Source organism: Canis lupus, chromosome 7, assembly GCF_011100685.1.
Source record: "Canis lupus familiaris isolate Mischka breed German Shepherd chromosome 7, alternate assembly UU_Cfam_GSD_1.0, whole genome shotgun sequence".
In the NCBI taxonomy this organism is placed as follows: domain Eukaryota; kingdom Metazoa; phylum Chordata; class Mammalia; order Carnivora; family Canidae; genus Canis; species Canis lupus.
This window is the reverse complement of record NC_049228.1, coordinates 44,058,777-44,072,772: the sequence shown is the minus strand read 5'-3', so window position 1 is coordinate 44,072,772 and position 13,996 is coordinate 44,058,777. Positions and strand designations below refer to the sequence as shown.

Below are 13,996 nucleotides of genomic sequence, written 5' to 3'. Positions count from 1 at the left end.
CATGCTTCAGAATGATGAGCGGAGGCTAGAAATCATGGTGGTAACGCCCCTCATATAAGGTGCATGAACCCCAGCCATCTGTGTGAGTCAGAAACCCGAGGCTCAGCTACACGAGCCCTTCACTGGGCGCAAGTGCCCTCCTCCCCCATTGCGCCTCTTGGCTTCTCCTAACACCTCTTGCCCCTCACCTGTGTCTCTCTTGGCTCATTGCAATCTCCCCCCTGATTCTCATGTTGGCCAACACATTTCATTCCTTCAGTGAGGGTCTGATCTATCATGGTATCCGTCATGGTTCCCAGCTCAGTGCTGACCACATCTGTGGAATGAATTAATCAATCGTGATTATTTGTGATTGCATTAAATCTCTCATTATCTCAGAAGGTGAACTTGGGCTTTTTTTTCAGTCCCCCTTTATCCAGGGTAACATTCATATGCCCAAATACACATCCACATAAAACTTTCCTTTATACACACAAAAACATCTCAAAATAACCACATACGAAAACACAATACTTGCAGTGAACTCCTTCTATACCTCCTCTCCATCCTTGGAAGATAGATCAAGTTCCCCATTTTTAATGACTCCATCTCCACTAGGCGTCTCTTGTTTCCCCTCCTTGGAATTAGGAGTAGAGGGTCAAAAGTTCAGGATGGTCCCTATTTCCCACTCAGATAATCCTTTCTTTTCCCTTCCTCCGTTTCATTCAGCTCGCCATTCATTTCTTCACTTACTAACTCCTCAATAATCCTTTCTCCACACTGTGTGCTGGGCTAGCCTGATTCCTGGGTGACCTGGGACAAGCCCTTCTGAGACTCGTTTCCTCATGACCAGAGGGAGTTGAGTGTTACATTGCTGGCTTCAGATACACCACCCAGAGCATTCCTTGTGGACAGAGTGACATACATCTAGGTATCTCCCTCCTTCCAGCTCCCAGGGGGCAAATCTAGAGCGTGAGGAGGGACAGGGCCTTCAGGGACTTCACACCCTGCAGCCTATTTGTGCTTGGCTTTCCCTCCAGCCTTGGCCCCTGGGTTGGCCTGTGACTAATGCCCCCGAGCTTTGCTCCTCTAGGGAGCGGCCTTGGCCAGAGCCCAGCCGTCCAGCACTCCAGGGTTATGAGCCTGTGTGGTCTTGAGGCCAGCTCCCTCCCTATGGCAGTGCCCTTGGTGAGGGGGTTACTTCAGTGCCAGTTCCTAAGGGGCCCCACTTCTCAGAAGTGAACCCACCTGGACACACAGGTCTTCATGCCTTGCCAGACATTCAGAAGTTTACCTGTCTGCTGGTCCTGTCCTCACTGCTAGCCAGAATATCATTATTCACACGTGTACACGCACATGCACACACACACACACACACACAGATACATACATATATATGCACAGTATACATGCATTAATATATGCATGTGGTTTGCAAAAACAGTTCACAAAATCAACACATTTGCACACATATCAATTTATGTACACACACAATTTGTACACATATATGCACATACAGATCCAACATACACATGAGCATAGGTACCCTAAAATATTAGAAAACATGAGATAGACACCGGTCTTCCAACATCTGCAGGATGCTCACACGTGAAGCACTTTGTGACATGCCATGTGACTAGAAGGCATGGAAGTGTACATGTGTGTGCAGATAAGCACACCCTGAACTTAACAGGTACATACATTTCCTCTCTGTCTTTATTATTTTATTTTATTTTATTTTATATTTTATTTTTTTATTCATGAGAGACACACACACACACAGAGATGCAGAGACATAGGCAGAGGGAGAAGCAGGCTCCATGCAGGGAGCCCGACGTGGGACTCGATCCCAGGACCCCAGGATCATGCCCCAGTCTGAAGGCAGGTGCCAAACCGCTGAGCCACCCAGGGATCCTCAGACTTTTTTTTTTTTTGAAGCAGTTTTAGGTTCACAGCAAAACTCACTGGAATGTACAGAGATTTCCCATATGCCCCCATTACCCCCACCAGAGTGGGACATTTGTTGCAGTGAATGAATCCACAGTGATACATCATTATCACCCGAAGTCCACAGTTCACATTAGGGCTCACTCTTGGTGGTGTACATTCTATGGGTTTGGACACATGTATAATGACATGTATCCGCCATTAGAATATCACGCAGAGTAGTTTCACTGCCCTAAACATTTTCGGTGCTCCGTCTACTGTTCCCTCCCTGCCAACCCTTGGCAACCACCGATCTTTTGACTGTCACCATAATTTTGCCTTCTCCCATATGTCAAGTAGTTGGAATCAAACAGTATGTAGCCTTTTCAAATTGGCTTCTTTCACTTAGTATCATGCGTTTAAGGATCCTCATGTCTTTTTATGGCTTGAAAGTTCATTTCTTTTTGGTGTCTAATATTTCATTTGTCCGAAGTACCCAGTTTGTTTATCCATTCAACTACTGGAGGACATCCTGGTTGCTTCTGAATTTTGATAATTAAGAATAAGCTGCTATAAACTTCCATGTAAAAGCTTTTGTGTGGATTTCAATTCCTTTAGGTCAATACCAAGAAGTGTGATTACAGGATTATATGGTAAGAGTGTGTTTGGTTTTGCAAGAAACTGCCAAACTGTCTTCCAAGGGGCTGTACCATTTTGTGTTTCCATCAGCAATGAATGAAGGTTCTTGTTGCTCCACATCCTTGGAGGCATTTGATGTCAGTGTTCTGAATTTTGACTATTCTAATCAGTGTGTACTGGTATCTTGTTTTAAATTGCGTTTCTTTGATGAAACATCTTTTCAGATGCTTTTTTGCCATCTGTTTATCTTCTTTGGTGAGGTGTTTGTTAAGGCCTTTGGCCCATTTTTTAAGAAATCAGTTTCTTTTTTACAGTTGAATTTTAAGAGTTCTTTGTACATTTTAGGTAACCATCTTTTATCAAATGTGCCTTTTGCAGACATTTTCTCCCACTCTGTGGCTGGCTGGTCTTCTCATTCTCTTGACACTATCTTTCACAGAGCAGAGGTTCTTAATTTAAATGCTATCCAGCTCATCAATTATTTCTTTCATGGCTTATGTCTTTGGTGTTCTATCTAAAAAGTCATTGCTGGGGTGCCTGGGTGGCTTAGTTGGTTAAGCATCTGATTTTGGCTCAGGGCATTATCTCAGGGTCCTGGGATCAGCCTCACATCGGGCTCCCCACTCAATAGGGAGTTTGCTTCTCCCCCTCATTCTGCCCCTCCCCATGCTTGTGTTCTCTCTCTCTAAAATAAATAAATAAAATATTTTAAGTTTTAAAAATTAAACACCAAGGTCCTCTAGGTTTTTTCTATGTTATCTTTTAGGAGTTTTATAGTTTTATAGTTTTGTGTTTTACATTTAGGTCTGTATCCATTTTGAGTTAATTTTTGTGGAAATGTCCAGATTCATTTTCCTTGCATATAGATGTCCAGTTGTTCCAGTACCATTTGCTGAAAAGACTCTTTGCTCCATTGTATTGTTTTTTCTCCTCTGTCAATAGAAGAAATTATTATTATTGTTATTGTTGTTGTTATTATTATAAATAGCCTGGCTAGAGACTTATTGATTTTAATGATCTTTTCAAAAACCAACTTTTGATTAAGTTGATTTTCACTATTGATTTCCTGTTTTAGATTTTGTTGATTTCTGTTTGAATTCTTATTTGTTTTCTTCTGCTTACTGTGGGTTTAATTTGCTCTTCTTTTTCTAATTTCCTAAGGTGAAACTTAGATTATTGATTTAGAGACTTCTTCTTTTCTAATATGTGTAGTCGATGCTATACATTTCCCTCTAAGCACTACTTTAGCTACATCCCCCAAATTATGATAAGCTGTATTTTCATTTAGTTCAAAATATTTTCTAATTTCTCTTGATATTTCTTCTTTGGTTCATATGTTATTTAGAAGTGTGTTGTTTTGGGATTTTCTACTTATCTTTCTTTTGTTGATTTCTAATCTAATTCCATTGTAGTCTGAGATCAGGCATTATATGATTTTTATTCTTTTAAATTTGTTAAAGTGTGCTTTATGGCCCATTATGTGGTCTAGCTTGGTGAAAGTTCATGTGAGCTTAGAAGCATGTGAATTCTGTTTTTGTTGGATGGAGTAGTCTATAAATGTCAATTGTATCTAGCTGATTGATGGTGTTGCTGTATTCTGCTATGTTCTCACTGATTTTCCTCCCATTGGATCTATTTCTGATAGAGGGATGTTGAAGTCTTCAACTATGGTAGTGGATTCATCTATTTTCTATCAGTTTTTACCTCATGTAGTTTGATACCCTGTTTTTTGACACATTCATGTTAAAGTTTGTCAAGTCTTCTTGGAGAATTGACCATTTTATTCCTTATGTATCCCTGATAACTACCTTTGCTTTGAAGTTTGCTGTGTCTGAAAGTAAGATAGCTGCTACTCCTGCTTTCTTTTGGGTAGTGCTAGCATGTATATTTTTTCCATCCATTTACTTTTAGTCTTTATGTGCCTTTATATTTTAAATGGATTTCTTGTAGAAAACATATAGTTGGAGCATATTTTTTGACCCACCCTGACAATGTCTATCTTCTGATTGGTGCATTTAGACCACTGATTATTCAAAGTGATTATTGATGGAGTTGGATTAATACCTATCATATTTGTTACTGTTTTCTATTTATTGATCTTTGTTCTTATTTTTGTCTTCCACTCTTTTCCCACCTTTTGTAGTTTTAGTTGAGCATTTTATACAATTCTATTTTCTTTCCTTTCTTAGCATATCAGTTGTCTTTCATTTTTTACTTGTTTTTAGTGGTGGCCCTAGAGTTTGCAATGTACATTTACAGCTAACTTAAGGCCACTTTCAAGTAACATTACAAGAGTTCATGGGTCATGTGAGTACCTTATAATGACAGAATAATCCTAATTCCTCCTTCTCATCCTTTGTATCATTGCTGTCATTCATTTCACTTATATATAAGCACACATAAATACACACACACAATGTACATAAGCATGTGTAATTGAATACAGTGTTGCTATTATTTTGAACAAACTATTATTTGTTAACTAAGAATGAGAAAAAGTTTTTATTCTACTTTTGCTTATTTTTTTCTCCAATGCTTAATCCAAGTTCCTGAACTAGAGTATTTTCCTTCTTTCTAAAGAACTTTTAACATTTCTTGCAAGACAGATCTTCTGGAAACAAATTCTCTAAATTTTTGTTTGTTCAAGCAAGTCTTTATTTCTTCTTTACTTTTGAAGGGTAATTTTGTAGGCTACAGAATTCTGGGTTGCTGGTTTGTTCCTCTCTACACTTTAAACATGGAACCCTACAGGTTTCTGGGGGAGAAATAGGGTATAATTCTTATCTTCGTTCTTCTGTAGATAAGATGTTCTTTCCCCCTGGCTTCCTTCAGGACTTTTTGTTTATCTTTCATTTCCTGTAGTTTGAAAATGGTATGTCTAAGGTGTAGTTTTTGTTTTTGTTTTTGACATTTCTCCTGCTTGTTGTGTTGAGTGTCCTGGATCTATGACTTGGTCTGATACTCAATTGGGAAAATTCTCAGTCATTATTATTTCAAGTACTTCTGTTCCTTTCTCTTTCTGGTATTCTCATTTTGTGTATGTTACATGTTTCGTAGGTGTACCGCAGAGGTATTTTTTCCCTGGCTCCTTCAGTCTTTGTTCTCTTTGCTTATCAGTTTTGGAAGTATCTATTGTTATAACCTCAACCTCAAGAGATTCCCTCCTCAATCATATCCAGTCTACTAATGAGCACATCAAAGGCATTCTTCATTTCTGCTAAAATGTTTTTATCCCTAGCATTTCTTTACCAGTTCTTTCTTTGAATTTCCACGTCTCTGCTTTATCTCCTTGCATATTGCCTACTTTGTCAATTAGAGTCCTTAGCATATTAATCATAGTTGTTTTAAATTCTTGGTCTGATCATTTCAACATCCTTGCCATGTCTGGCTCTGACGGTTTCTCTGTCTCTTCCCATTTTGTTTTTCTGCCTTTTGGGATGCCTTGCACTTTGTTTTTGATAGCCAGACATGATGTACCAGGTAAAAGGAATTGCCGTAAATAGGTGTTTAGTAATAGTGCAGTGAGGTTGGGGGTAGGGTGGGGAGAGAGAATGCATTATATAGTCATATGAATAGGTCTCAGTGTTTTAGTGAGCCTATGCCTCTGGATTGTGAATCTCACAAACATTTCTCAGGTTCTTCCCCCACCACCCTACCTCCCTTAGTTGGGAAGGGATGGCTAGAGCTGCCTGGAGTCATGTATTTCCATTTGCCCCCATGGTAGGTTAGGGTTGGCTAGGGTTGGGTATTTCCCTTCCCTCAGGCCGGTCAGGCTTTGACAATACTCTAGCAAGTTAGGCTCTAGCTAACTAGTTTTTCCTGACAGCTGGCCTTGTTAAGAAGAAATAGAGTGCTCTGGCTTATTTCAGAATGATTCCTTTTCCCCTCCGCCTGCTAGAAGCACCAGGGGATATTTACTATGAGAACCTAATCAAGCTCCTGGAGGTCAATCTCAGGGGGTTGTGGGGATTGCCCCCACATGAGTGTATCTACCTGGAGTTTTTAACTCTCAGGCTGAACTGGAAACTAGAACTCCAGCACTTTAGTTTTGTTCTGTATACACAGGGATCAGATCCATTGAGTTCTGCATGTTTTAAGCTGGCTAGGTTTCTTGGTATGTCTGACAAGAAGGAAGACAGCAGGGTAGGGTGTACCTCGGGGCCCTTCCCACTTCCCTTTGCACCTCTCACAGGGGGTCTGTTCCTCTTCTTGCCCTTCTGCTGCTCAGGCCAGCTGGAGTCAGCACCCACCGGCCACCTGCAGACTGATCATCACCACTGCTGCCCTGTGCTCTGAGCCATCCCTGTAGCATCACTGATTCCTATCTGCCAAGTTTCACTTCTGCAGAGACCTTTCAGCTAGCCCTTTCTCTGAAAGAATCCTACATCTAAGTCCTGTTAGGCCATCAGATTTTATGAGGCTGAAATATGGTATTCCTTCCTGAGGTTAATTGCATGTTAACAGGGCACAATCTACCAAAACGGTAGACTTCCCAAGGAATTTTGGTCACTAAGAAGAAGTAAATCAGGAGTCCCTACAATCTCCACTGACTTCTGCCCCTGACAAGCTCTAGTTAGGATTCCCTTCATGGCGCTTCATGGTGTCAGAGAAAGCTCCACCCGCAGCTGAAGGAGATCCATTGCTCATAACCGAAATGGAAGGGTGAGAGAGCGGACATGAGTCCAGGGCCACTTCGTGAGGTCAGGAATTGGAGAAAGTTTTCTTATATGTCTGCATGTTGCACCTGGATCAATAAACAGGTTTTTTTAATTGTTATTCATTTTACAACTCAATAAAGCTTAATTATGAGGAAGCAGAAAGCAAGCAGAAGCCATGCTCACATAATATTGTATTCCTCGCAGAAATTCCTGCGGGGCCCTCACACTTGCACTGCAATGTAGAACAAACCAAATTACGGGGACTATTCAAAATTCATTTAAAAACATCATTGAGGAGCATCATAATAAAAACACAATGAAAAAGACAAGCTTGGGTTGTTAATTTGTAGTGCCGTGCATATTCATGGGGGCATGTGTACGTGTGGGGGCGTGCACATGTGGCCTAATTAGCTTTGCTGGGAGCAGCCGGGCACTTGGGGCTGGATGGTCAGAGGCTGTGGATCGGACAGACACAAGGGGACATGCGGAGAGTTGGGGACTGCTGAGAACTACCTGCTGCCCCACTTGTGTTTTGGACAAAAGTCAGCCAGGTGACGTTGGGACTTGGAGCCCAGAGCAATGGCTGGGGTTTCTGAGATGTTGACGAGGGGCTGGGGGAGGATCCCAAGGGCTAGGCTGGTGGGGAGGGTGTTTGAGGAGTGCTGACTGCCTCTCACTCACCTGGTCTAGCAGGGGAGCCTGCTCACCCCACACGAAGAGCCCCACACTCTGATTAGCTCTAGGCCCACTAAGGAGCATCTAGGGAGGTGCTGGGGGCTCAGAAGCATTTAATTGTGTGTCAACCGCCACCTTACCAGGGGAGCCATGTGCCTGTCACTCAGAACCTTCTCTTAGCCTGTGAAGGGCTCGGGCCCTCTGTCAGGAGCCTACCCAGCCTGGGTTCTGGATCGAGGGTCTCTGACCCGGGAGCCATAGCACCTAGTGTTCACCTGGACTCACCCTGACAGCCTCTGCTACACTCTTAGCTTCAAAGGCCAACACTTTAGCTTTCTTCTCTCCAATCTCCAGCTCCCTTCCTCCCACGCCCTCCCTGTCCTGCCCTCTGGGTACCCAAGCCTTAGCAGGTTGGAACAAAGCCACTCTTACCCCTACTCAAGACCCCAACCCCATCTTGCCCCTTTTCCTGTTGTGACCTTGAGCCCATTGCTTTGGGCCTCAGTTTACTCATCTGGAAAACAGGTGTCATTAAGTACACCTTCCCTCCCTCCAGGAGTGTTTTCCGAATTAATTAATTCTCTTAATTAATTAATTAAGTAAAGCGCTTTGAGATACTTAGACAAAAGGTGCACAAGAAGTGCAAATTATTATTTATTCTTAATGAACCCTTCTTTGGAGATAATTTACTTCTGATTCTGAAGGGAAATACAGTGGACCCTGGGGGAGGAGGGAAATGACAGGGTTGGGTTTGTTTTATTTTTTATTTTTTGGTGGGTTTGGGGGATGTAGGGGTGGATTATTATCCTTAGTGCTTGTCTCTGTAGGCTAATAGTGAGAGAATTAGGCGAGCATTCTTCACACCACCCTCTATCCTGCTGCCTCTGCCTGGATCGTTTACCTGCAGAAGTGCAAAGGCTGGCAGCTCTGAAGGCAGAAGGTTTTCAGATGGAACCACATTCTGGTTTTAAGACTGGGAAGTCAGAAGTATGAGAGGGAGGGAGATCAAGGAGAGGAAGAAAGGGAGAGAAGAGAGGGAGAGGGAGGGAGGGAGAGGGGAAGTTTAAGGGCATCATTACCTGTTGCAAGTGCTCAAGGACAGAGGAGACAGGTGGAGAGGCTGTGTCGGGGCTGCCAGCTGCTCCAGTGTGTGTCTAGCCAGGGTCCCCAGAGTCACCCTCTGCGCCCTCTAAGATTCCTTCCAGCACTGACTATCCGGACTTCCAGCAGGCTATCCTCTCCTCCCTCTTTTTTTTTTTTTTCCCCTTCTGCTCAGACATTAGCAAAAGTGTGAAGCTGTACATCTCATTGAAGGGACTCTTGGCTCTGTGTTAGGCACCCCACCTCTGATCTGAGACTACCTTTTTCCCCACCAGGGTTCTTTCCTGATTGCCTTTGATCCCTCTGCTCAGAAGTGCAGGTTGGGGTTGTGGGGGGCAGTGGGAGAGGGCTCATCCACAGAAGGCCAGTGACCCAGGGTGATGCAGCTTAATTCTGGGCCTGGAAGTGGCGAAGGTGAAGGAGAGAGGAATAGAGGGAGCTTTAATTATTTCCTCTCAATGCTTTTGTATAGTTTGACATTTTTTCCAGTGAAGATGCATGATTTTTATTATCACCATCTCCTATCTCAAGCAGACGAACAAACAGCCTAAAGAGGACATTTAAGGCATTGGCCAGAGGAGGGTGGTCATTCTTCTCCTTGACAGTCCTGATGCTTCCAACATCACCTGCCGGTTGTGGGAGGTGCTCTGGGGCTCGCCTGCAAGGAGGGGACATTGGTCAACAGGGCCAAAGAAAGGGAATGTGAGCAGGGGAGACAAATAGGTAAGAGCCAAGAAACTTGGATGCAAACTTATGCTTCCTGAAGCCCTATGGATAGTGGATTTTTGCAGGACATTAAAAGCTTTTCTATAAGACAAAGTGGGCTGTGGCATGTTGTGAATTCTCCAAAGCCATGGAGGGTGTGCTCTGTTAGAAGTGAGCTCCTGTGCTCTGTGCTGGTGTCTGGTCCCAACCAGAGGATGACAGCTGAGAGGCAGGCCATACCGGGGCCATGGGGTGGGCTCTGGAGGCATCGGGTCCACATTTGAATCACTGTTTTGCTCCTTCTTTGCTGGTAACCTTGGGCAGGCTCTCAAGTTTTCTCATCTGCCACCCAGGGATGTTGTGAGGAGTAAATGAGTTAAATGGTGCAGCACTTGGCCATTGGTGTCACCTGCCATCATGACTGCTATCACTGCAGCTTCTGGTCCATGTACGTAGCAGGGCCTGTGCTGGCCCAAGCTGGGTAGGCAACTCAAAGTTAGGTACACTGGTGCCCACCTGGGGTGAGAGGAAGGGCCTGCCCCAGTCTACCTGCATGGGGCACTGAGGAAGAACGTGCTGGGGATGGAGCCCTTCCAAGGATCAAGGTCTGTCAGAGGAGTGATTCCCCACAATGCTTCCTAGCTTTCGGGCTGTGCCCCGTGAGGCCTCAGAGACCCCAGACTGATTGCTAGCAGGGCCCACAGTTGCAGGGAAATACAGAATGAGTGCAAACCACAAGAGCTGGTAACCAGCATCTCTGTAAGTCACACTCCTACTGCTCCAGGGCAGGTAAAAGTGAGCTCAGGGCAAGGCAGGGCTCTCAGGCAATGCATGGAGGCCTGGGCCTGGGGCAGATGGACCAACCTCCAGTGGTGGCTCGAGATGCCCATGGGACTCCTTGGCAAAAATTTAAGCTGGCAGCAGTTCCCGTAGGAGAGGGCAGGATCAATGCCGGAAAAATGGGAAGCTTGTTATAAAAAAGAAAAAAGAAAAAAAAAAACGTAAAATGCTCTTTATGATGCTTCCTGCCTTCTGAGAGTGAGTGAGACCTATTTCTGGAAAGGGCTGGGTCCCCTACAAGGTTTTAACTCTTGGTGTAGAAGGATAAAGTTATTTTTTTCTTTGATTTTCAAAGTGTGGGGCTTGGCTTGAGTGTAGGACCACACTAAGTCTCACCTGAGCGCTGACCTCATGAAGACGCTTGGTACTCGGGGACAGAAGGTGACGGATGTGTGCGTCTGGATTGAGCCAGCATGGAAATGGTGAATCAGCTTTCTCAGGCTGCTGTAACAAAATACTGCACCCTGCCTGGCTTAAAACAATAGGAATTTATTGTTTCACAGTTCTGAAAGCTAGAAGTTCAATGTCGAGATGTCCGCAGGGCTGGGCTCCCTCTGAAGGCTCTAGAAAAGGATACTTCCTCTCCTCTTCTCGCTGCTGGTAGCTCCTGGCAATCCCTGGCATGCCTTGGCTCCCATCACTGCCTCCGCCTCCACGTGGCCTCCCCTTGCGTCTCCAAATCTCTCTCTCTCTTGGCTATAAGGATACCCGTCATTGGATTCAGGATCCACTCACGTCCAGCAAGACCTCGTTTTAACTTGATTATGTCCATGAAGACACAATGTCCAAATCAGGTTACATTCTGAGCTCCTGGGTTTAAGGAAGCCGAGGTACTGTTCACTGTTCAGCCTGGCATGGAGAGCATGCAGCGACCCAGACGCTGGAAGTAGAGGGGACCAGGAGGAGCGGCAAGAGTCAGGGGTCGGCTTTGGAAAGTCTGGGTCAATTATTTCTGGATCCCTACAGGGCAAGGGAGTCCTGGGAAACACCTGGATACTTCCTCTGATTGTAACCATATTTGTACAACCAGGGCGTGGTGGCCGAAGGTACTTGGGGCCTTCTCTCCTGCAGCTTCTGAGGATGTGGAGGAGGGTGAACAGCCAGAGCTTGAAGCAAAACCAACCCATCTCCATCCCTTGGGTGTCTGGGAGAGCCCTGGACGGAGCTCCGGAGGGAAAGGAAGGCCTTTCATACACCAGAGTGAGTGCCTCTTGCACACTTTCTGGTGCACGAGAGAGGCTTTATGGTCCTGGGTTGGAGCACCAGTAGTGGCATCACGCTGCTGGACTTGAAGTCTGGCTCTACCACGTGAAGCTTTGTGAAACTTGGGCACATGAATGTCCTTTCAGTGTCTCATTTTTCTCCTTTGTGGAATGGGGCTAATAGTAACTCCCCTTACTATGGTTGTTGTATATGACACATGTGATAGTGTATATAAAGAGCTTGGCACAGGGCCTGGCCCGTGGTCACCACTCCAATGCTATCTATTATCAATATAATGATTTTATGTTTTTATTTATTATGAGAGAAGGAGAGAGAGGGTGAGTGGGAGTGGGAGGGGCCAAGGGAGAGGGAGACGAAGCCCAAGTAGACTCTATGCAGAGCACGGAGGCCAATGCAGGGCTCGATCTCACAACCCAGAGATCATGACCTGAGCCAAAATCAAGAGTCGGACACTTGACAAATCGAGCCACACATGTGCCCTTACAGTGATTTTTGGATGGACCAGGGAACTAACTGCTCTCTCAAACTTTCCCTGGCAGAAAAAAAAAAAAAAAAAGACTTTGTATTTATAAACACCTTCTGTGTGTCAAGTATTGTTTTGGGTGATCTATATGTTTATATAATATCAATAGATGCCTTTGAGAGGTTAATTTGTAATTATTAAGTCAACACCATCAGGGTTTTGTTGACCACCTACTATGTGCAAGAGGCAATGAGGACTCCAAATACATTTTGGGAAAGGCCACTGCACTTTGGACAAAGAAGTAAGCCAAGGTTGGTTCTTAATGGGGTGTCAGTTAGTTTAAGGAAGGATTTTATGCAATTTTGTCTTGAGACAGGAGTTTGATTAATTGACCTCTTAGAACTTCAGCTCTTGGTCCTGCAGGGCGATGTGATAGAAGAAGGAGGTGAATTATTTTCACCAATGTGCAGCTTCCCTGTCAGTGCTTGCCTTTGTTTATTTTACTGAGGCGGTATTAACTCATTTGAACTCTTAAGCAGTTTCTCTGCTCTGTTCAGGAAAAGGCTTTTCAGTTCATTTTGGAAAATATCTCGTTTTATTTCATTCCCATGATGATTCATAACAGAATAAAAAAAATGAGTGATAACCAAACTGGATTAGTAATATGTAACCCGTAGCAGTGCTTAATTTGGCTTGCTATTAAAGTTTTAATAGAAAATATCATTTGATTGCAATTTAGAAATAAAATTTGATTTCCATATTATAACTAATATGAATAATAAGCCCCCCAAAATGTCTAATATACTTCGGCATTTCTATTAACACAATGAATATGTTTCAGATGTTTCCAGCATACTAATTCAAAGTTTCATTGTCTCCTCGTACCTTTCTTGTGTGCTGGCTGACCTCACCCAGGCAGCCTTTACCAGCAATTAGTTTTCAGCTGAATTAGCCCTTCAGAGTGCCACGATAATTAAAGTGTTATACTTCTTTAAGTGAAGCTGGCTTCTGGTGCCAGCCTGAATTGCTCTCCTAAGAGTGCCCCCTTTCTCTGTCTTGTCTGGGGTTATGAGTAGCTGTGTCTTCTCAGCTCCAGGCTGGGATCTGGAGCTCATTTACTCACAATGCTTGCCATTTCCAGATCCCCAGTCTTGTTCTGTCTCACCAAAAGGACAGAGGCTTTCCTTTCCTCACAAACAACCTCCATTCGTTCGTTCATTCATTCATCCAATAAATACGAATCAATGGCCCACTCTATACGAGCACTGTGTTAGATGCTGGAGTTACCATGGCAATTGAAAACTTCTACAGTCCTTATTGTTGTTACAGAATTGAATAATCATGACCAAGAATGCATAAATTTGTGCCGTGGCAAAGAGAAATATGAATCTAAGAAAGGAAGCTGTCTTAGTTGGATTTCAAAGGTTTCCGGAAAGATGCTCAAATTTGAAAGATAAGGAGGAGTTAGTTATAAAGGAAAAGATGAGTTGGAGAGCATACCTGGCACATGTGAAAGGTGGGAGTGATTTTTTTTTAATATTGTATTTATTCATTTAGAGGATTGGGGACAGGGGAGAATTTCAAGCAGACTCTGCTGAGCGTGGAGCCAGACCTGGGGCTTGATTTCATGACCCTGAGATCATGACCCAAGCTGAAATCAAGAGTCAGATGCCCAATGGACTAAGGCACCCAGGTGCCCAAAAGTGAATGGGGTATAGAGAGAATGGGGAGAAGGGATGCGTGATAAGAGAAGGCTGGGAGGAAGCAGGACTAGGCAACGCCTTGA

At 43.9% G+C, this 13,996-nt stretch overlaps 1 long non-coding RNA gene across 12 annotated transcripts in view; it reads right to left on the bottom strand.

Annotated features, from left to right (window-relative positions):
• Nucleotides 1–13,996, bottom strand: part of LOC102156787 — a 52,865-nt gene that overhangs the window by 12,765 nt on the left and 26,104 nt on the right. For all 12 annotated transcript variants that reach the window (XR_005362407.1, XR_005362410.1, XR_005362411.1 and 9 more), the window contains one exon: nt 189–316. This is a non-coding gene — a long non-coding RNA (uncharacterized LOC102156787). The remainder of the gene's footprint in view (nt 1–188; nt 317–13,996) is intronic.